The sequence below is a fragment of the Neofelis nebulosa genome, chromosome 8 (assembly GCF_028018385.1).
Source record: "Neofelis nebulosa isolate mNeoNeb1 chromosome 8, mNeoNeb1.pri, whole genome shotgun sequence".
NCBI classification, from domain to species: Eukaryota; Metazoa; Chordata; class Mammalia; order Carnivora; family Felidae; genus Neofelis; species Neofelis nebulosa.
Genome location: NC_080789.1, coordinates 5,825,347 through 5,839,636, shown reverse-complemented (window position 1 = coordinate 5,839,636; position 14,290 = coordinate 5,825,347). Strand labels below are relative to the sequence as shown.

At 58.1% G+C, this 14,290-nt stretch overlaps 1 protein-coding gene across 1 annotated transcript in view; it reads left to right on the top strand.

The window, feature by feature from the left end:
- Nucleotides 1-14,290, top strand: part of MPPED1 (metallophosphoesterase domain containing 1) — a 74,520-nt gene that overhangs the window by 53,720 nt on the left and 6,510 nt on the right. The window lies entirely within an intron of this gene.

Sequence of the window (14,290 nt, the reverse complement as noted above, 5' to 3'; positions counted from 1 at the left end):
CGGGGCACCGTGACTATGTAGCTGTGTGACTTTGGGCAAGTGCCTTAACCTCTCTGATCCCTCTGTAGAGTGGGGAAATGACACCACCCACGTTACAGGCAGTTGTGAGGTCTGTGTGGGCCCATCCAGAGGAAGGCCTGGCCCAGAGCGAGGCCCTGGAGGTTGGTTGTAATTACTGTTACCCGGGAGACCCTGGGGTGGAGGCCGGGATGGTAACTCTCCTCTGGCTGATACCTCAACAGCCCCCAGGGCAGGGCCAGGACTCTAATGATCCCATTTCACAGAAGGGCAAATAGAGGACCTGGCCTGCCCAGCTTGTCTGTAATGACTGGCTGTCTATATAATGACTGGTTGTCTAGACTCCTAGTTGGGCTCTTTCTGCTCCAGGTTAGAGGCCATTCGGTGTCCTCGTATGAACACCTACTACGTGCCAGGCCCAGAACCACGGGCTCTATGTGTGTTCCTTGGTTCTCCAAAAAGCCTTCTGATGCGCCTACGCCTTATTGGCCCCGTGAGGATATGGCGGCCAGGGCACCCGACTGATGCTCTCAGGGTGACCTGTTAATTGCCTACTTCATTTGTCAGGGCTTTATTGAGTGCCACACACTGATCTGGGTCCCGGGGACATGCTGGGAACCAGACGGGTGCAGCTCTTGCCTTCACGGGATTTGTGTCCCCCGTGGGAGGCACATCAGCCACCAAGTCCTTGATTCCACAAAGGCCAGGGGGCCAGGGCCTGGGAGCTGGGCTCCGGGCAGGCTTCCCATGGGAGGGGCAGGGGCTGAAGAGGCACAGGTGGCTACGGAGGGTGGGGGGCCGGGGAAGGGTGTGACGGTCAGAGGGAACAGCTTGAGGGGCCGTGGGCGTTCTGGGCGCCGAGCGTGGCCTCCAGCCTGGGGGTGGGTCGCGGTGGGAGAGCAGAGGCCCTCACCCTGGGCGCTCAGCTCTCAGTGAGTCACAGCTCCCTCTGCCTGTCGCCCTGTGTTATCAACCCATGGGGACCCAGCACATCACAGCTGAGCTGAGTCCCGGAAGGGAGACCGCGCTCAGAGGCGCAGGCCCGGCTGTCAGTCAAGTGCTCATTCCCTGGGCCCAGACACGGCAGACGCATCCCTAGGCTCTGCCTCTCGCTCCGTGTCTGACCTGGGGAGTCACGCCTCTCCGAGCCTCGGGGTCCCAACTGCACCAGGGGCACCGTGGGAAACGGCACGAACCTGTCCCTGGAAGGCTATTCACAGCCGGGGCCGATTCTGCCTGGTGCAGGGCTCATGCACCGACTCCCCCCAACTGTCTGTCGAGGCTCAGCCCCCAGCCCCCGCCACCTGGGCACAAGGCAAAGCTCATGGCAATTGTTACTAAATTCGGATGTTCAGGTTTTCCTTTCCTTTCCCTGCTCTTCACGTGCGGACTCACCCGGACACTACCAGGAGACGTTCTCTCCAGCTTTAGATGCCTAGTTATACCAGCGGGGAGATCAGAGACTGAATAAAGCACCACTAGCCACGAGGACCTCATGGCATAGGCGTCGGAAGCACGTGGGCGAGGCTGACCCAGGTGGAGACACAGACCTATTTAGTGTGACCCTAGCAGGCACGGGGGGGGCACAGAAGGCAGAGAAAAAGGCAGGCTCTCATCCTCGAGGGAAGAATATCCTGCAGGCAGGAACCCAGAAGAGAGGTGGTGAGACCGTCCTGAGTGGTGAGCTGCCCATCACAAGGGGCGTGCAAGCACAGACCCTCTGTGTTTGGGCCTGGTGTCCTCCCGGCCCCTCCCGCATCTGCCTGCACTGATGATCCCCACGCAGAGGGACGTACTGGCATGCTCTGCACTTGGTCCTGCACGCGGAGGGAGGGCAGTGTGCCCAGGCTGGCCTTGACATTGGGGACTCTCCAGAACCAGCTGGGAAGGGGACGCAGAGAGCAAACTCGTGGTCACCGCGATCGGCTCTTCTTCTAAGTGGTGCCACCAGGAGATAGATGCTGTGCTTGGGAGAGAGAATCGTTCCAATTTTTTGTGGGGCCACATACCCTGAAGGCCACAAGGCCGTCATGTGCCCAGCCCCCTGCAGGGCTCTGGGGACCCCGAAATGGACCAGGCCTGGCTCTGCCCTCTGGGAGCTCAGATGAGGTGGGGGATGTCCGTAACCGCTGACACCCCGTGCTGACCCAGGCCGTCCCTGGCCCCGGGCTTGCCTTCAGGTTCCCATCGGCCCTTGATGTGCCCCCCCCCACCCCATGACAGGGCACCATTACCTGCAGCAGGTGATGAGCCAGACAGAATAATTTATGAGTATGTCCCATGCAATCTTTGGGACATACTTACACTAAGAAATTCTTTGTTGTTTATCTGAAGTTCACGATGAACACGCTGGCCTGAGACAGTCTGGTTCTTTGTGAAAAGGGCTGGTACACTGGGCATTGTGTGGTGTCTTGTTTTCCACTCAGTATTATATCGTGCTGTGTTTTCTTTATTTATTTTTAAGTTTATTTATTTAGTTTGGAAGAGAGAGGGAGCGCATGAGCACAAGTGGGGGAGGGGCAGAGAGCGAGGGAGAGAGAGAATCCCGAGCAGGCTCTTGACGGTCAGTGCAGAGCTTGACGCGGGGCTCGAACCCACGGACTGCGAGATCACGACCTGAGCCGAAGTCGGACGCTGAACGGACGGAGCCCCCCAGGCGCCCCGGTGTTGTAAGGGCTTATTACGTCCATTCTGCTGTGCTGGTGCCTCAGGCCGACTTTCCTGCGCGGTCCCCCGATGGCCAGTGAGGCTGAGACTCTTATGTCAGACCCTTGGATCTCTTCTTTTGAGAAGTGCTCACGTCTTTTGCCCATTTACAAAAAAAAAATAATTGGGTTGTCTGTCTCTTTCTTATTGGTCCGTAGAGATTCTTCAGGGGTTCCGAACAGGAGCCCTTTGTCAGCTGTAACACGTTACAAGTGGCTTTTCCTCCTCTGTGATTTTCTCTCTCTTTGCGGTGCCTTCAGATGGCCAGAAGTTCTGAATTTTGGTGTCGTCAGCCGTATTGGTGTTTTGCTTTCCGTGCTCTGTTCGAGAAATCTCCGCCTCCCTGGAATCGTGAAGATACGTCTCTATTGTCTTCCGGAAGCTTTGCCGTGTAGCCCTTTCTGCCCTTTCTGCTCTGGCTCAGTACTGCCACTTTCCCCTTACGCGTGGGGTCTGTGTGTGGGCCTCTGCTGCTCCCTCCGTCCACTTAGGGCCGCACCGTCCACGACAGGGCCACCCTGTCGTAATGACTCTGGCGACGGTTTTCTTTCCTACTGGAACGCTTGGGGCTTCCTGAGAACAGGGACCTGAATCTCTGTTTGGTGGTCCTCGCCTGGCTTAGCAGAATAAATGTTTGTTGGATGGATGGATGGATGGATGGATGGACAGGTGACAGATAACGGGCCGTGGGGACTCAGTTAAAAGTCAGACCTGGCGTGGCGTTCCTGCGTCTGTCTTTCTGGGGCGTCTTTCAAGTGCACCCTCAGCCTCCTTGCCTGCAGCGTCCTTCCTCCTCTCCCTCCTCCTCCTCCTCCTCCTCCATGCTGGTCTCTCTAAATCAGGGCCCGTCCATGCCGTCTCTCAACTTACCCCCAGGCTGGAGGCCAGATCCCTGCCCCCCCACCGCCGCACCCCGTTCCCTCCCTACCCCGGCAGAGGCTCCGTCACTGAGGCCCGCAGTCCAGAGTCTCGCCAGGGCTGTGTGTGTTTGGGCCGCTGTCCCTGGGGCACCGCGACTTTCCAGGCCTCAGGGGAGCCACGTCCGGGCCCCTCGGGAACAGACTCTGCGCTGAGCCCTCACCAGCCCGGCTTAGAGGAAGGGGTGGGAACCAACCGCCGAAGAGAGGAAGAACTCAGCTGTTACAGAATCTTAAGCGTTGGGAAAAAATTCTGTATACATACCGTATTCATTTATGGGTCTTGGATACATTTTTTTGTTCTCATTTAACTGAAAACGGCCTTGATTTGAAAAAAAAAAAAAAAAAAGAGGAGCGCGGGAGGGAGTGAAATTGGCATGCAGCTTGTCCATCTGGTCTAATTACTTCTGGTATTTTGAAAGAAGGAATGTAAACCTGCTGAGACATTAAACTTTGAGAAGTGGCTGCCGGCCGTTGCTGGGCGTCTGGGCGCGGATCCTGGTTCTCAGCTTGGCGGCCTGGCACTGCCTCCTCCAGGCAGGTGCCCTGCCCCTCTCCCAGGGAGCCAGGGGCCCGGGGGACTGGCTGTCTTTACACGCCAGGCCACGCTCGAACGCTCGTGCTGCTGGGCGGGTCCCGGCCGGGGGATCTGGGGTCCGAATCCAGGCTTTCTGTGAGATGACAGCATGGGGAGAGCCCCTGTGGCATTGTTCTCGGGATTCTGGGAGGTCACGGGTGTAAAGTGCTTGGCACAGAGTAGGCAGTCGGCACACGGTGGTCCCGCCCACCCCCTAACCGTCTACAGCTCGCTGCCTGGATTGCCCAGAGATCAAGGTTTCCTGTACAGCCAGGGGCTGCCCACTGAGCCACCCCGGGGGACGGGGTGCGGGCAGGGGCTGAACCTTCCATGTCCTTCCCTCCCTGTGTGTGCAGGACAGGCCGCCGGGAGCGGTGGGGGCAGGAACTGAGCCGTCTGGGCATTTTAAGGAGCAAAGGTCTGCTTGTTGGTGGATGATCCCGATGGCACCTGTTCTCACCGCTGCCCTGGAGGCCCCGCGCTCAGCCGCTTCTAACCGTCTTAGCCGTCAGTGGGGTCTGGACCCTTGTCCCCACTGGAGAGCTGAGGAGGCTGAGACCCAAGAAGGGAAGGGACTTGCTTCGGGTGCCCCATTGCCTGAGAGGCGGGTTCCACCCGGACGGAGAATGGTTCCCCCCCCCACCGCCAGAACTGGGTATAGAGAGGTGCTAAAAGGTTTCTTTTTTAACTTCATTAGATAAGTCTTTTGGAGAAAAAAAGAATAGAGGCTAATATAGTGAAGTCCTGGCTTCTTCCTTGCCCCGGAGGCTCCCGCCAGGATGTGGTTGAGGTCCTGGGACCCTCCAGGCCTGAGGCCTGTGGTCGCCCATGGCCCGCTGTGCCCGGCTGTAGCCAGAGGCTGCTGGGGGCACAGGGAAGCCCCCCTGCCCCGTGGCCACGGCCCCCCGGACTTCGGGGACACCGCCCTTCCCAGGAGCACTGCGGAGTCCGTTTGCCACTGGTGCCCTCTCCACCGCGCTCCGGGGAAGGCACAGGGAAGGTGCCGCTGTGGCTCAGCTCCAAGCCGCTTACCCAGAATGCTTTGCTCTTTCTCTTAAGAAAACCGTTTCAATCTTTCAAAAAAACATTTATTTTTTTTTTTAGTCTCCCTCTAATAATTGCCCAAGCTGTTCGGGGCGTTGGCCAGTGGGATTGCATACTGGTGTTCTATGAAGCTCTGCCCGGGGACGTCCCGGGCAGCCCAGTTTGGGGGTGTAGCCTGGTTTGGGGGTGCCCATAAGACAGAAGTGTGCCCGCCTCGGTCTGTGGGTGCACGTGGCTGGGGATGGTTTACTTTTGCTTCTTGACCGAGGGCTTCCTGGCCGTGTGGACCCGCCTGCTGGAGGACAAGCCCTGGCCCGGGGGTCAAGGGCATCTTCCATCTGGTGGAATCGTCCTGCCTCTGTGTGGTCACGGGGTGGCCTTTTCTGCTGCACTTCCCTGCCTGCCCCCCGAAGCCCTCTGGGGTCCCAGCTTTACAGAGGGAGGGTGGCAGGCTCAGCTCCCTCCCCTTAAGCCCCTGAGGCCTCCTGCTTGTTACTTCCGGGCCAGGAAGACCCACCTTCCCTGGTTCAAAGGCTGCTGGTCTCTGTGTACCTACTGCTGTGTTTCTTAGAATTCGTCTCATGTTTCTAGGTGGTGTTAGCACGGGGCTGTGGCCTTCCTCTCCCGGCTTTGCTCCCTCTTCTGCAGCACGAACCCTGAGACCCCTCACTCAGCAAGCTCCCCAGGGCCTGCTCCGCCTGCCTAGCAACCGGGGCGAGTCAGGATTGTTTTCATCCCCATTTTGCAGATGGGGAAGGTGAGGCTTGGGTAGCCGAGGAACTGGCCTGAGATCTCAGCCCTAGGCAGAGCTGCTCGGGGGTCCAGCCCAGGCAAGTGGGCTTGGTCAGCTTTGGGAGTGACCGGCCTGGACCGGCCAGCAGGCAACCTCGTCAGCTGCTCCTTCCCTTCCGCCCTGGCCCCCTGGCCCCGTCCCGCTGGCGGGATGCAGAGCCCCGACGGCGCTTCCTGGATCCCTGGGCCCAGCATGTTCTCCCTGAGCTCCGGGTCCTGCTTCTGTGAAATCAGACTCGGATTCTCCCCTCCCAGGGCCGGCCAAGGGCGGGATGAGGGCGGCACGCAGAGCCGCTGGGGGGGCATCGCTGTGACCTCGACCTCGGTGCTATTGCCCCGCCTGCCCCCTCGGGTCGGGGACGGGCTGTGCTCAGTGGAAGCCACGGGGCCCGCCGCCGGCCCCTGGGACTGGCCGCAAGCCCCACCCGAGCCTGATGCCGGCCTGTGACAGTGCGAAGGGGGTCGGGAGCCAGTCGACACAGGCGTGCCCGCCACCAAGGGTCTGGCTGCTGCTCACGTCCTGTCTCCTCCCTCCGCTGGATTCCGGCGGCCGCCAGCCCCACATGCCACAGGCAGCCGGCGAACTCTGGTGTCGGGAAGAAATTCCTCATGGTCCCTGGTCCTATGCTGTGCTGCCTCCGCTCACACACACGCGCACACACACACACGCACACACACACGCACGCACACATGCACGCGCACACACGCACGCACGCACGCACACACATGCACACACGCACACACACATGCACACACGCACACACATGCGCGCACACACATGCACACACACGCGCACACATGCACGCACACACGCACCCCCGCTCCTCTCTCTCTCGCAGAATTCCTCCTTTGCCCCTTTCCCGTCCTTATCTTTGTCGCTTCCACGTTGTTGTTATTTTCTTTACAGAGGGCCCCTCAACACGTATGCGCACGATTCTACAGGAGATTAATGTTTGAAACGAATTGTCTGCCTTCTGAGTCCCAGCGAAACAAAAGATGAATGGTCCGCACCTCCGAAGGGTGGGGGAAATTAATTAGGAATGACAAAGGACCCCATTCTTCGGTTCCACTTATCTTGCTGCTGACTTGCGGTAACTGCTGTGTGCCAGGGCAAGGTGTGTGATTGACAGTCCTTGGGGACGTGTTGCCAGCCCGCGTGGCCCTGCCCCCTCGCTGGCAGCCGCTGCCCCTGCCGCTGCGAGGTGGCTCCCTCAGCCTCGCCCTTGCCCTCGGGGAGGGCAGAGGAGAAAGGCCAACCCCTCTATCAGAGCTGGGCAGGTGGGAGCGGCAGCCCGCACTGTGGGATGTCCCCAGGGGTCAGGGGACCGCCTGTGGGGTGAGGGGTCAGCATGAACCCTCTCGGGGAACCCTGGCGTGTCACTGACCTCTGAGCCTCGGTTTCCCCTGCTGCCGAATGGGAGCACAACCTCCCTGGAGTGCCGAGAGTGTCCCGGGCAGCACTTGGGGACAGTGACACGGGGCAGCCTCATCTGAGATGCTCTCCATACTGGCCATCTCTGAGAGAAGGCAGAAGCTTCCTCTCTGTGGGGAGTGGGGCCACTGCCTTCCTCAGACCGCAGCCTCTGCCTCCGTAGCATGAGGGGTGGCAGTGAAAATGTGTGGCCCCGCGGGGTCCACTGTGACAGGCTGTCCCCTCAACCTGGCAGGGCAGCCGTCCTCAACCCCCAACCCAGGAGTGGGCGGCCTGGGGAGGCAGGGGTTCCCCCAAAGGAGGTGAGTCAGACGCAGCAGAGGGTGTGAGCACACTGAGCCTGCTTCACCTCTGAGGCCTCATCTGTGAAATGGGCACATGAGCCCCCCGGGCAGGTCATGGGAGGCGGGATGCCCAGTGGAGGCTGAGTGTCTGTTCTCGTGCTGGTTTCTGCTGCAGCTCTCGGGGCTTCGGGACTCCGGGGGCTCTGGGGGGGGGGGCGGGGCTCCCACTGGGAGCGTGCGCAGAAGAGGGGGCCGATGCTTGGTTCTTCCCACCTGCCTGCCTTCCAGATCGAGCACCTGCTGTTAGTTCTATCCTACATTCATTCATTCCTGCATCCCAGGAGCAAACCCTCCTTGAGGCCGCCTGGGCTCTGCCATCCAGGAGGGATTTTGACCTCGGCCTGCCCTGCGGGAGCCACCATGAGGGCACGCAGAGAAGGGAGGGTCACCTGTGCTTGGGGGATGATGTGACCAGGGGAAGCCTCCTGGAAGAGGGGGCCTTTAAGCCAAGCCTGAACAAATAATGGGTCATGGACTCTGAGGGGAGGCTAGGAAGGGCCTTTCAGATGGCTGGAACAGCAGGTGCAAAAACCCAGAGGTGGGGCAAGGCTGGGCTGTGTTCAGGAAACAGAGGGGCTTGTCGTGGCTGGCGAGTGGTGAGGTCAACAGGAAATCTGAGCAGGACAGTTCGAAAGGTGGGCTGGGACAGAGCCCAAGGGCCGGTGTGCCAGGCCGTGAGGTCTGGGCTTGTCCTGCAGGCATAGGGAGCCATGGAAGGCTTTGGAGTAGAGGAGTCACATAGGGGAACAGTTGAGAGGTGGGGCACCAAGGGCCAGAATCACAGGCTACTTCCTCTCTGTCCAGCCAGGCCAGGCTCAGAGGGGATCTGGCATGGCCAGGGGTGGGGCTGGGACCTGGCAGGGGAGACTGGGAGCTGCTCAGAGGGACAGGCAGGCAGTTGCCATTGAAGAGGGGGGAACCTGTGGCCTGAGCACCCCAGCAGGATCCTCTTTGGGCCAGTCGCCCATTGGGCACAGGAGATGGGAACCGGGAATCCCCGGAATCTCTCTTGCCTCCTGTGTGTCCTCTTAACCTCTCTGTGCCATTGTTTCCTTGACTTTAAAGTGAGAGCCTCCCCGGACTTTGTCCTGAGGGTTGCTGATTTGAGATGGGGAAGTGGCCGGTAAAGTAGGGGTTTGCTGAGGAAGGGGAGGCAGGATTCCTGGTCCTATTTGCATAATTCTGGCTTGAAGGCAGAGAGCCCAGGCTCTGGAATCCGCTCTCTGGGTTTGAGCCCTGGTTGCGTCACTTGGTCACCAGGTAACCCTGAGCAAGTCTCTGTTCCTCCCCACACCTCGGTTTCTGCATCTGTAAAATGGAGCAGTGATGGCAGCTGCCTCCCAGAGTGGGTGTGAGGACTGGGGGCTCATGGAACCCCCCTGGAGGTGTGCTGGTGTGGGTGCCCTCTTGGGGTCCCCGCAGCGCCCCTCGGCATTGGCCGAGGGAACCCCCGATGCCTGCCCTTGGGCATCGTACCCTGGCCTGGGTGTGCCCCTGGGCCCAGCCCCACTCCGGGGCACCCTGGGGCCTCCTCTGTCCACACACCCCAGCATCCCCGGGAAATGGGTGGCCACCCCTCAGGCTACCTGAATGGCCCCAGGGGACACCCCCGCCCGGGGGCTGCACGCCTTACCTGGCAAAGCGGAGCGGCTCTAGGCGAGCACCGTCCCCCTCCCTTCTGCCGTCGGGGACCCGGGATTCACACTTCGGGGGGAAATCATTTAATGATTGGCCACGAGGAGGTCATTTATATTGGCTAAGCGAGCTTAATTAGACTGGATTCGAAGGTTACCATAAGCGCACAAAAAAGCTGTTAAGGGGTTAACCTCTGAGAGATTACATTGTATTCAGCGCTCTGTTAAAGTTTGAATTAATTTTTCCCATGGGTTTGTTCACATTCTAATTTTCAACTAAATGAGACATCTGTTTCAGAAAAGGAAAATTTGCTCTGGTTGTCATGGCAACTATCATTCTGTAAGAAAATTATTCCAATGGTTACTTTAGAACAGAAAGACAGAAATTCAGGACATAAAGCCGCTTCCCATCGCTCAGTCGGGTTTCTGATTCATCCGACCTCCTTGGGGTCTGGGACGTGTCCTGGAAGGCATGCAGACGCTGCGTTCCTGGCCCTCCGCGTGGCGAGGCTGGGTCCCAGGGCTAGGTCACACTGGAGACGGGGAATGTTCTTTTGCAGGGTCCCGGGATCCTGTCTTGGGCATTCGCAGTCCCAGACCACTGGCTGCTCCCGATGTGGGTGGGCCAGTAGCGGGGGCGGGTGGGGGTGCTGGACCCCGGCTGCTTAGGCGGGAGGCCTTTGGGCCTCTGCCTGCCCTGTCGTCAGCCTGGAAACCCGGGCAGCCTTGCGCTTCACCTCTGGCCCCTAAGGGGCCTGACCGGATGAGGAGGAGGTCGATGGACCATCTGGGGCTGACTTCACCTTGAACTGGCACCACCTCTTCCCGTGGCAGAAACCCAAATGCGCGTCATCTGGGAGGGGCTGGAGAGTTTTCCGGGCCCCATGGGCTGGTCTAAGGCCTCTGGGGAGGGCGCTCACCCTGAAGAGGCTGTCTCTCCAAGTGCTCTGGTCCTGCTCCTGGCCACCCTGGAGAAAGCCCCTGGCCCCACAAGGGTGCTCCCCAACCCATGGGCCGTCCTGGGAAATGTCTCCTGTGGATGTCTGCCTGTGTGATTTGACCCTTCCTGTTCCCCCTAAAATTTTGGTAACAGCTAAAACACCCCCTTTTCCCATTGACAGAGCTCCTGGGTACTTAGAAAGCGTTTTCCTAATGGAAGTACAACTTCGTCCTTTTAAACCTCCTCCCTCTCTTCTTTTCCTCCCCCCTGTGTCAGGGGTACAGCACTGAACAAGAAGGACCCCCACCCCTGCCCTCATGGGGTAACGTCTGGGGACACAGGCATCATTGTCCTGCTGGGAGAGGTAAAGTGAGCGGCCCCGGGGGCAGAACCAGGAAGGATGTCTGATGCCAACTTCAGGGCCTTGAGCAGCCTCTCAGGGCATCCCCGGGGGCAGGGTGGATTCCACCATCCCAGGACTTGAGGTGGTGAATCTCCCAAGAACTCGGCAGGTGCATCTATGGGGAGATGCCACCCCCAGGGGAAGGCTCCGTGGTGCTGGGCGAGGAGAAGCTGGGCAGGCGGAGGCAAGCGTGGGTTGGCTTCTGGGGGTCTGTGGGGTCTCTGATGGATTTCTAAGCGTCTCTTTCAAAAAGCCACCCCTTGCTGTGGCTCACAGGAACTAACAGATGCCTTCTCTCCATGCAGATGAGGCCTCGTCCCGTCTTGTAAATATTTGATTAGAGTTTTGAAGAATGGATCCTGTATTTGGAAGGCAGCACCAGAAACACGTTGCTCCTTTCCCCGGAGGCTGACGGGCTTTGGGCTCCTGGGAGGACCCCTAGGCTTGGCTTTCTGAGTGGCTTCCAGAATGCTGCTGCCTTCCCTGCAGTGCCTGAACCCTGGCTCAGCCAAAGCGGGGCTTTGCGTGCGCTCAGGGTTCTAGGGCCTCAGAAACTGCGGAGCCAGGAGCTCAGCGTATTAGGGCAGGAGCCTGGGCTGGCCCCTGGAGCGGGACTGTCAACCGTTTCTGACCAGGAACTGTGGTAGGAGAAGTATTTTACGTTGTGATTCAGTACATCCATCCGTGGGTGTCTATTTAAATATAAATATATTTAACTGAAGAATCCTTTCCCTGCTAGGAGGTACCTTTTTCTGTGATGTTTTCTTTTCTTTTTTAAAAAAATGTTGGGACCCATCAAAATGCCGTTTGAAAAACCCAGCCCTAGGTCAAAGGTTTTTCATGCAGGCTCCGTGGATGGATTTCAGGAGGGGCCCACAACAATGATGGTGAGAGTGATGGGGACAAGGACGATGGTGATGGGGGTGATTATGGCGGCTGTAATGCATTGAACTAGATGCTGTTTGAAGCACTTTGGGTGGATTTACTGGTTTACTCCTCCCACCAGCCTTATTGAGATGGTATTATTATTCCCGTGTCCAGATGGGGAAATTAAGGCCCAGAGAGAAGTTGAGTCACTTGCCCATGGTCACACAGGTAGTAAGAGGTGTACCCATTGTCACTCAGCTCGGTCTGACCCCAAGGTTGCCATGAAGTTGGGTATAAAATTGTGTGCGTGCAGGGGTGCATCTTCTGTGGAGAGAGCTCTCACCTTTGTTCAGATGTGCAAGGGCAGCCCTATGTGGATGTGCCAGTGATAGGAGGTGTCTTCTGAGGGCACTGTCCCCAAGGCCAACCCACCCAGATGCTATTCCCCAGCCCTGGCCACCTGGTCTTGTCACCTGGCAGGTGCTTCCGGTGGTTGGGGGTTCCTTGGGCAGCCCAAACCTGGGGACCCAGTCCCTCTGTGCCTGCTTCTCACCATCTATCCCTCCTTAGGCTCAGAGTGCAGATCCCAGACCCCACCGGTCCAGGTGGTTCTCCTGGGGCCCATTCATCTCTTGGTATGAGGAACCCTCCTTGGCTCCCCCTACAGAACAAGACAGGAGCTACAACCCTTCCCTTCGAGGCCAAAACTTGGGCTGGCAGGGGCTTGGGGAGATGGTGGCCCGGTAGGTTCTGCCCACTTTTGTAGGTTTTCCTGAGTGGCACCTGGGGGCTGTCTTTTGGATACGGGGCATCATTTTCAGTTTTGAAGCTTCGGCTTCAATCCCAAGGCAACAGGAAAAGGCCTATTTGACAGCCGTTAACAGATTGATTTATTCACTTAGGCCTCACTCAACACCATTTGTCAACCCGCCGTTTATTCCCTGCCCCTGGGCTGGTCCCGGATGTGCAAGGGAAGAGGAGGAATGGAATAGACGGGGCTTTGAAGGCCGAGGGGAGAGAGTGTCCGATCCGGCTCAGCAATGACTTCTCCACTCACGAGCTGTGTGACCCTGGGCCCCTGGGCCCATCACCGAACCTCAGTCTCCTTGTCCGGAACCTGCCGTGAGCAGATCAGGGTTTTCAAAGTGTGTTCTCTGAGACCCCCAGGGTTCCAGAGAGGTGCTTTGGGTGGTTGCCAAAAGGTAGAGCTGTTGGGTCAACCGCCAGAGGCCTGTCTCACCGTGGAAGGGCATGTGGGCCGTGAGAGGCATTTTAGTGGCAGCTTTGGGCATGGGAGAGACTTGGAAGTCAGAAGGCCAGCTCCGCTGCTGACTTAAATGGTCTGTGCTGGCCGGGCGAGCGGTAGTGAGGTGCCCAGCCCGGGAGTCAGCACATGCTGGGGCCCAAATCCCCAGGCTAGCTCACCTCTCTGAGCCTCTGGTTTCTCATCTGTAAAATGGGGATCGTCTTTAGTCCTTAATTCACAGGGTTCTTGTGACAGGTAAACCATCCCTGTGATGTGCTTAGATGGCACCTGGCCAAAAAAAGAGTAGGTATCCAGGAAACGCAGGTGACAGGTTCTATTTCCCGCTCCCTTCTTCTCAGTTTCCTCATCCATAAAACAGGAGGAGACCCGGCTGCCCACCGTTGCCGTGGGTGCGAAAGTCCCTGGGGTAACAGGTGGGGAGGTGGCGGCGGCAGGGTGCTTAAAACAACAGGAATTTACTCTCTCGCGGTCCGGAGGCTGGAGTCTGAGATCAAGGTGTCACCGGGGTTTGTTCTTTTCGAGAGTCCTGAGGAAGAATCCGTCCTCTCCCAGCTTCTGGTGGTGGCTCGGGGTACTCGGCACTCCTTCGCTTGGAGACAACGTCGCTCTAATCTCTAAGCCCATTGTCGACGGCCCTTTTCTCTCTGTGTCTCTGTTTTCACATGACCTTGTAAGGGCGCCCGTCATCGGACGAGGGGCACGCCCTAATCTGGTATCACCTCATCTTAACTTGATGATATCTGCAAGGACCCTATTTCTTTTTTTTTTTTTTTTTAAGGGTTTTTTTTTTTTTTTCAACATTTTTAATTTATTTTTGGGACAGAGAGAGACAGAGCATGAACGGGGGAGGGGCAGAGAGAGAGGGAGACAGAATCGGAAACAGGCTCCAGGCTCCGAGCCATCAGCCCAGAGCCCGACGCGGGGCTCGAACTCACGGACCGTGAGATCGTGACCTGGCTGAAGTCGGACGCTTAACCGACTGCGCCACCCAGGCGCCCCAAGGACCCTATTTCTGAATAGAGCCCCATTCTCAGGTGCTGGGGGTTAATACTTCAACATATGTTTTTGGAGGACACGATTCGGCCCCATAACTGGCGATGCTGACGGCCTTGTAAACACCAAAAGGCTATGCTCACGTGGGAACTTATAACGACTTAATGTTTAAGGGATGTTTCTTAGCAGGGATGCTTTTGTTAGAAATGAAAACCCAATCAAATGGCTTCCTGTTGGCCCATGTAATTGAGAAGCGCAGAGGTATGGGGGGTGTCTGGTGTGACTTTGATCTGGCGGGCTCCCTTGGGCCCTGTGGTCCAGCCGTCGCCCTTTGGGACAGCTTAATAGCTGCTGAT